Source organism: Leptodactylus fuscus, chromosome 1, assembly GCF_031893055.1.
Source record: "Leptodactylus fuscus isolate aLepFus1 chromosome 1, aLepFus1.hap2, whole genome shotgun sequence".
NCBI classification, from domain to species: Eukaryota; Metazoa; Chordata; class Amphibia; order Anura; family Leptodactylidae; genus Leptodactylus; species Leptodactylus fuscus.
Genome location: NC_134265.1, coordinates 82,726,872 through 82,735,619, shown reverse-complemented (window position 1 = coordinate 82,735,619; position 8,748 = coordinate 82,726,872).

Here is an 8,748-nt window from a genome sequence, read left to right as displayed (position 1 = left end):
AATCAGGTGACCTCCATTTTAGACGAATAGTGGATTTCAAATCCGGGTCATATGAGAATGTGAACTTTGTGACTATGAGACAGGGATAGCTGTACAGGCAGGGATAGCTAGGGATAACCTTTATTTAGGGGGGAATGTTATTAAAAATAACTTTTTGGGGCTCTATCGGGTGTGTAATTGTGATTTTTGTGAGATAAACTTTTTCCCATAGGGATGCATTGGCCAGCGCTGATTGGCCGAATTCCGTACTCTGGCCAATCAGTGCTGGCCAATGCATTCTATTGGCGTGATGAAGCAGTGCTGAATGTGTGTTTTTAGCTCAACTACACCGGTGGAGTAGTTGAGCTAAGCACACAGATTCAGCTCTGCTTCAATCAGCGCTGGCCAATGCATTCTATTAGCTTGATGAAGCAGAGTGTGCACAAGGGTTCAAGCGCACCCTCGGCTCTGATGTAGCAGAGCCGAGGGTGCACAAGGGTTCAAGTGCACCCTCGGCTCTGCTACATCAGAGCCGAGGGTGCGCTTGAACCCTTGTGCAGCCTCGGCTCTGCTACATCAGAGCCGAGGGTGCGCTTGAACCCTTGTGCACCCTCGGCTCTGCTACATCAGAGCCGAGGGTGCGCTTGAACCCTTGTGCACACTCTGCTTCATCAAGCTAATAGAATGCATTGGCCAGTGCTGATTGAAGCAGAGCTGAATCTGTGTGCTTAGCTCAACTACTCCACCGGTGTAGTTGAGCTAAACACACACATTCAGCACTGCTTCATCACGCCAACAGAATGCATTGGCCAGCACTGATTGGCCAGAGTACGGAATTCGGCCAATCAGCGCTGGCTCTGCTGGAGGAGGCGGAGTCTAAGGTCGGACCTGAATGGAGACTGGTGTGGAGCGATCTTAGACTCCGCCTCCTCCAGCAGAGCCAGCGCTGATTGGTCGAGTTCCGTACTCTGGCCAATCAGCGCTGGCCAATGCATTCTATTAGCCCGATGAAGTAGAGCTGAATGTGTGTGCTTAGCACACACATTCAGCTCTACTTCATCGGGCTAATAGAATGCATTGGCCAATCAGCGCTGGCCAATGCATTCTATTAGCGTGAACTGAGTTTGCACAGGGGTTCTAGTGCACCCTCGGCTCTGCTACATCAGATTGCTACATCTGATGTAGCAGTGCCGAGTGTGCATCAGATGTGTAGTTGAGCAGAACTGGCTCAGCACTGCTAAGTCTCTGCATTCGCATAGGAATGCATTGGCCAGCCTTCGGCCAATCAGCGCTGGCTCTGCCGGAGGAGGCGGAGTCTAAGGTCGGACCTGAATGGAGACTGGTGTGGAGCGATCTAGACTCCGCCTCCTCCAGCAGAGCCAGCGCTGATTGGTTGAGTTCTGTACTCTGGCCAATCAGCACTGGCCAATGCATTTCTATGGGGAAAAGTTAGCTTGCGAAAATCGCAAGCTGACAGGGATTTCCATGAAATAAAGTGACTTTTATGCCCCCAGACATGCTTCCCCTGCTGTCCCAGTGTCATTCCAGGGTGTTGGTATCATTTCCTGGGGTGTCATAGTGGACTTGGTGACCCTCCAGACACGAATTTGGGTTTCCCCCTTAACGAGTATATGTTCCCCATAGACTATAATGGGGTTCGAAACCCATTCGAACACTCGAACAGTGAGCGGCTGTTCGAATCGAATTTCGAACCTCGAACATTTTAGTGTTCGCTCATCTCTAATTATATTCTAGTCCATAAATAATTCACAAACAAGGCAAAAATAATTTTTTTTGTTTATCCTGCCCATTCTTCTGATTTTGCTTAGTGGTTATGCCTACGGTATGTGCAGATCCTTGTCAGCATAGCACCAATATTGTCAGCACAAAATAAACTGTGTGATCACAAACTGAGCTTTGTCAGCACAGAAACAAGAAGAATATGTGCCTAGTATGACTACAAGATTACAGTGGTCTTTGCCAAATAACTCTGTTACTGATATAATGGCCCAATGTACAGTACATACACACCAATGGGATAGTGAGGGAAATATAATAACCAAATAGTTCATGACTAAACTTTTCCATGTCTGAGCCACATCCTTGGTGTATCTTGAACAACCTCACCGTTCTGGCCACTGCTGTGCCTTCTCTTCAGGGTGCTCGGCTAATGAGTGTATGCGGCACATGTGCAGCACAGCCGCTGAAGTCCACATTAGGGTAAGTACTGCGCATGCATGGTCCTGGGATCTCACCATGTGTGTGTTAGATTTCAATTCTGTAGACTGTTACATCAGACTAAAGCTATCAAGACATAGGTAGCCGCACAGGGCAGAGGTTAGTGAGGAGAGACTGAGCACTGACTGGGCTTAGGACTGCCCACTGAGTACTTGAAAACCTAAAACTATCTCAGTGAGCAGATGTCTGTGCAGAGAGCTCACCAAGTCTACTACCAGGTGCTGGAATTAATTTAACAGAGTTTTCAGGGCTAAAAATATTGATGGTCTTTCTTACGGATAGGTCCTCTTTATCATATTGATGGAAAGACACCTAAGACACTAATTGATCATTGATTCTCAGCAGCTGATACACAGATGGAGCAGGAAGCAGTCAGCTTTGTTCTGTGTATAGTGGCCAGAGCAGGTGAGGGCGGGTTCACATCTGCACCCCGGTCTCCACTTTCAGGTTTCCATCTTCTGCCCAAGAAACTGGACAGGAGACGGAAACCGGCAGTCACTTTTCAAACCTATTCATTTGAATGGGTTTGCAAAGTTTGCGTCCGTGAGCGTTTTGTGGTCTGCGCGGGAAAACCGTTTTGTTTTTTTTTTGTTTTTTTTTAACCGGACACAAAGTTGGACATGCAGGACTTTGTGTCTGGTTAAAAAAAAACAGTTTCGCCGTGGAGACCACATAACGCTCACGGGTGGACACTGCCTGCCGGGTTTCCGTCTCCTGTTGGCAGAAGACAGAAACCTGAAAGTGGAGACCCAGGCGCAGATGTGAACCCGCCCTTACTGCAGAGTAATTGGAAACAAAAACAGAACAATACAAACCAAAAAACACATAGAGGCTCAAATATAGTGCATGATTGCCTCCAGTACCTATAGATAGCCCTACCCACAACTGTGTCCTTACCATATTAGTTGATAAACAAAACAACAGCACAAACAAGGTAAGTATGACACTACACTATGGCATATAGCACAAGAACATCTGATCACATGTAATAAAAAGAGTTTTATTAAGTATCAAAAATATATAAAATTACATGGACATACATATGAAAGGAAGAAAATACAAGTACAAGGAAACAAAATGAAGGATAGGGTACCAGTTGGAATACGGCCCCCAGAGGGGATTACTGCACAAACGACATAATATTATCATAAGTGTTAGTACACACAAGGTCAAGAACCTGTATACACAGCAGGGTAACTACAAAGCATGGAATGACCTAAAAATGCTTAAACCAGAATAGATAAATGTCTCCCACCTGGAGCATGAACCCTGTTACCAGATAGCCATATTAGTATAAGTACTTATCCATGCCAGGATATAAGTAGTAACTGGACAGAGTGGTTCAAGGCTTACCCATGTGGTAGTGCTGCCCGCCAGGGGACCTGACCCTATGCTTCAATGCCCAACGCGTTTCGGCGCAAAGGCCTTCGTCAGGGGGATGTATGACTGGGGGGTAACAGTGGTATATATATATGCCGGCATATGTATTAAGGTAAGCCCATTGGATCCAGCTGAGAAGGAAATAATGTGTTGGAAACCGGAACTACGTAGCCGAGACCCTCAACTTACCTTGTTTGTGCTGTTGTTTTGTTTATCAACTAATATGGTAAGGACACAGTTGTGGGTAGGGCTATCTATAGGTACTGGAGGCAATCATGCACTATATTTGAGCCTCTATGTGTTTTTTGGTTTGTATTGTTCTGTTTTTGTTTCTGATTATTCTTCTGTGTTTCCCACAGAGTTGAACAATAGTGCCCCCATGGACTACAAAGCGAGAGAGAGAACATGGCTCTCGCAATTGGACGTCATGTTTAAGGATAATTGCATAGTACAGGGCTTTTCTGGCCAAAGCAGTACTCAGGACCTGCAGGATAAGATTAAGGGTCTATTACACAAACGAACAAAGATATGGTGGAACAGGGCGTTTCTCCAAAATTATATTAAACGGAAATTAATCCCTAGGGGATTGAGGGTACAGGTTTTTCCATCCTTCCCAATAACGAATGATGAATTTATTAAAAAGTGGGAATCTACATGTACTTCATGCTCCCTCTCTTTCATGCATCTATTGGCCGAGTATAATACCCTTTCTATAGAATCACTTGACAAAGAAATTGAGGATCTTCAAGGTCAATTAAAAACTATATCTACTAACGAGACCTTAACTGTCTTTAACCAACACTTGGATGAAGTTTTTGTAGGATGGGAAAAATCTATTTGTGATTTTAAAACAAAAAAATTCAATCGTGATAGTAACGATTTTCAGACTAACAAAGTCTATAGATGGCATCACACTAAACCGCACAATATGAAGAGATCTATATCTCAATCTTCACTTTCTTCAGTGAATGAATCCAATAGTTCTATTAATTCTGAAACTCATTCAAGAACAAATATTAACAACAAACGTAAGAAGAATCAAGGGAAATGGCCATCTAAAAGACGTCCAGATACCAGAAGCATGCAGAGACATGATCAACTACAGGTGATTAATTTGTCAAAATATCAACTAACACCTTCTGAAATTTCGGTACTTTCTAAGGGCCTAAATTTTGCGCCAAGTGCTAACTTTGATAGTTTCACAGCTATCAAGGATCTGCATTTATTCGGCCGATCTTTGATTTTTAAGAAGTTGTTCCATAGATCTGAAACAGCTGTGGTGGAGACCTCTGTGGGCTTGATACCAAATTCAGAGGAACAAACGGCTTTACAGATCCTAGAGGATCTTTATGAGGAATCCAATCCTATTTCTTCATCCTCCGCAGCTGCTTCAATCACAATGGTACCACAATGTATTCGTCGACCATCTAAACGTTTTCCATCTTTGTCCATTTGCCCGAATGTAGATTTATTTGTTAAACTTGTTTCTCAAGAATTTCAGAAAATACCGAGATTTAATAGAAGGGACAATCTTTCTAGGGATGAAAGGGATGGTTTGAGATCGCTTAGCCAAAAAAATGATATTGTGGTTAAGGCCGCCGACAAAGGCGGAAATGTGGTGGTTTGGCCTACCACCATGTATGAGGCAGAAGCCTATAGACAATTGAGAGACACAAAACACTACAAGAAATTAACGTTTAATCCCATGTCTGCCTTCTGTAGGGAACTTGACGTCATCCTTCAGTCAGCTTTAGAGAGAAATATCATCTCAAGGGAAGTTTTTAACAGTCTTAGAGTTGAAGAACCATCGGTACCAACATTTTACCTTTTGCCTAAAGTGCATAAAAATCCAACTATACCCCCCGGCAGACCTATTATTTCAGGTATAAATGGTCCTTTTGAACGTGTATGTCGCTTTATTGATTTTTACTTAAAACAACTAGTAGAAACATTACCTTCTTTTTTACGTGACACTAGTGAATTGTTGAAACGCATTGATGGGCTCCCACTGGATGAAAACACATTACTAGCAACTTGTGATGTTGAATCTCTATATACCAACATACGCCACGAAGATGGATTGAGAGCAACTAGATTCTTTCTGGACACAAGCAGCTTCCCACCTGACCTGTGTGAGTTCCTTACTACACTATTAGAGTACATCCTTACACACAATTTCTTCACATTCAAGGGGTCCTTCCACCTACAGCTCCAGGGTACAGCTATGGGGGCGGCATGTGCCCCCTCATATGCTAATCTGTTCCTGGGGCTGTGGGAGAGGGACCTCCTCCCGGACGATCGGGACTCGTCAATGTGCCGCGTCCATTCTTGGATGCGGTACATTGACGACATCCTGATCGTCTGGGGGGGAAGTAGGGAGGACTTTGAAGCCTTCATCACTAGATTGAATATTAATGATCTAAATATCCATCTAACATATCATTGTGATGATTCTAAAATAGAATTTTTGGACGTTGGTCTCTATAGGGACACTGCACACAATTTGCAAACTGAGATCCATAGGAAGGATACTGCGGTCAACTCTTTCCTTATGGCTTCTTCATCCCATCCTCCGCAGGTCATTAAAGCCATACCGGTGGGACAATTTTTGCGGATGCGGCGGATCTGTTCCACTGACTCAGGCTTTGAAAAATTTTCACATGATCTTAAACAGCGATTTACTGACCGTGGGTACAGTCAACGCTCCATAAAAAGGGCCTATTCTAGGGCCAAAAGTACTCCACGCTCTGAATTGATTCATTCATCTAAACAAAAAACACAGAATTTTCAAACGGTACGGTTTATTACAAAATACCATTCCCGTTGGGATGAAATGTATCAAATATTGAAAAAATTCTGGCCTATATTACAAGGCGATCCAATACTAACAAAATATATTTCCCCTACTCCTAGTGTTGTTTCCCGTAGAGCACGGAATTTGAAAGACATGCTAGTCCGAAGTCATTATGAACCTGGGAAATCCAGAATCTTTGGGGTAGGTCCTCCTAGAACAGGCTGCTCTCCATGTGGTCATTGTGTTGCCTGTACTAATATAGAGAGAACTACCAGTTTCTGTAATGGCAAGGGCGACAAAACCTATCAGATAAGACATAGGATTAGTTGTGGCACAAGATATGTGATTTACCACGCTATGTGTCCCTGTAAGAAAGTATATATTGGTCTAACTACTCGGGAGTTGAAAGTGCGTGTGCGAGAACATGTGCGAGATATTGTCGCATACACAGATGATAATATAGATAGACCCAAACCCATTGCTAGACATTTTTCTTTATTTCACAACAGTGATCCGACTTTGTTACGAGTCTGCGGCATAGACTGTATTCCCAACAACATTCGGGGTGGTAACCTCAAAAAAAGACTCATGCAAATGGAAACTAAATGGATATGGAGACTTGGTACCCTCAATCCTATTGGCCTTAATGAGACCCTAGGCTTCGCTGCGTTCCTGTAGATACACCTGAGTGCTGCTCTGGTACTTATTTCTTTTACATCTTATATTTTTTGTTTTATTTTTTATCATTTGTATACTTTCTCTTTAGATATACTCTTTCTGGGGGGTTATTATTATTATTTTTCTTCCTTCTTTTTTCTATTTTATTTTTTCTTTTGTTATTTGTGGTATTAACGTATTTATTTTTTCAGTCTTTTAGGGTGTATTATTATGCTGCGTTAAGATATCATATCTACAACACCTTGGATCTTTTCTACAATCAACGTACATGCACAATTTTTTGCAATATATATTTTTAGCTACTATTTATATTTTGGTGTATGTGGGATTCGCATTTCTGGAGTTATCTATCATGCACTTACAATCTTTTTTGTCATTTTTGTGGGTTCTCAGCTATATATCACACAGTATCTATGTTACATGTAATTTGTTTGTATTTATATTTGCGGTCTTCCGCTATCGGCTCTATATATTATACACTCACCGGCCACTTTATTAGGTACACCTGTCCAACTGCTCGTTAACACTTAATTTCTAATCAGCCAATCACATGGCGGCAACTCAGTGCATTTAGGCATGTAGACATGGTCAAGACAATCTCCTGCAGTTCAAACCGAGCATCAGTATGGGGAAGAAAGGTGATTTGAGTGCCTTTGAACGTGGCATGGTTGTTGGTGCCAGAAGGGCTGGTCTGAGTATTTCAGAAACTGCTGATCTACTGGGATTTTCACGCACAACTATCTCTAGGGTTTACAGAGAATGGTCCGAAAAAGAAAAAACATCCAGTGAGCGGCAGTTCTGTGGGCGGAAATGCGTTGTTGATGCCAGAGGTCAGAGGAGAATGGCCAGACTGGTTCGAGCTGATAGAAAGGCAACAGTGACTCAAATAGCCACCCGTTACAACCAAGGTAGCCAGAAGAGCATCTCTGAACACACAGTACGTCGAACTTTGAGGCAGATGGGCTACAGCAGCAGAAGACCACACCGGGTGCCACTCCTTTCAGCTAAGAACAGGAAACTGAGGCTACAATTTGCACAAGCTCATCGAAATTGGACAATTGAAGATTGGAAAAACGTTGCCTGGTCTGATGAGTCTCGATTTCTGCTGCGACGTTCGGATGGTAGGGTCAGAATTTGGCGTCAACAACATGAAAGCATGGATCCATCCTGCCTTGTATCAACGGTTCAGGCTGGTGGTGGTGGTGTCATGGTGTGGGGAATATTTTCTTGGCACTCTTTGGGCCCCTTGGTACCAATTGAGCATCGTTGCAACGCCAAAGCCTACCTGAGTATTGTTGCTGACCATGTCCATCCCTTTATGACCACAATGTACCCAACATCTGATGGCTACTTTCAGCAGGATAATGCAATGCCATGTCATAAAGCTGGAATCATCTCAGACTGGTTTCTTGAACATGACAATGAGTTCACTGTACTCCAATGGCCTCCACAGTCACCAGATCTCAATCCAATAGAGCATCTTTGGGATGTGGTGGAACGGGAGATTCGCATCATGGATGTGCAGCCGACAAATCTGCGGCAACTGTGTGATGCCATCATGTCAATATGGACCAAAATCTCTGAGGAATGCTTCCAGCACCTTGTTGAATCTATGCCACGAAGAATTGAGGCAGTTCTGAAGGCAAAAGGGGGTCCAACCCGTTACTAGCATGGTGTAC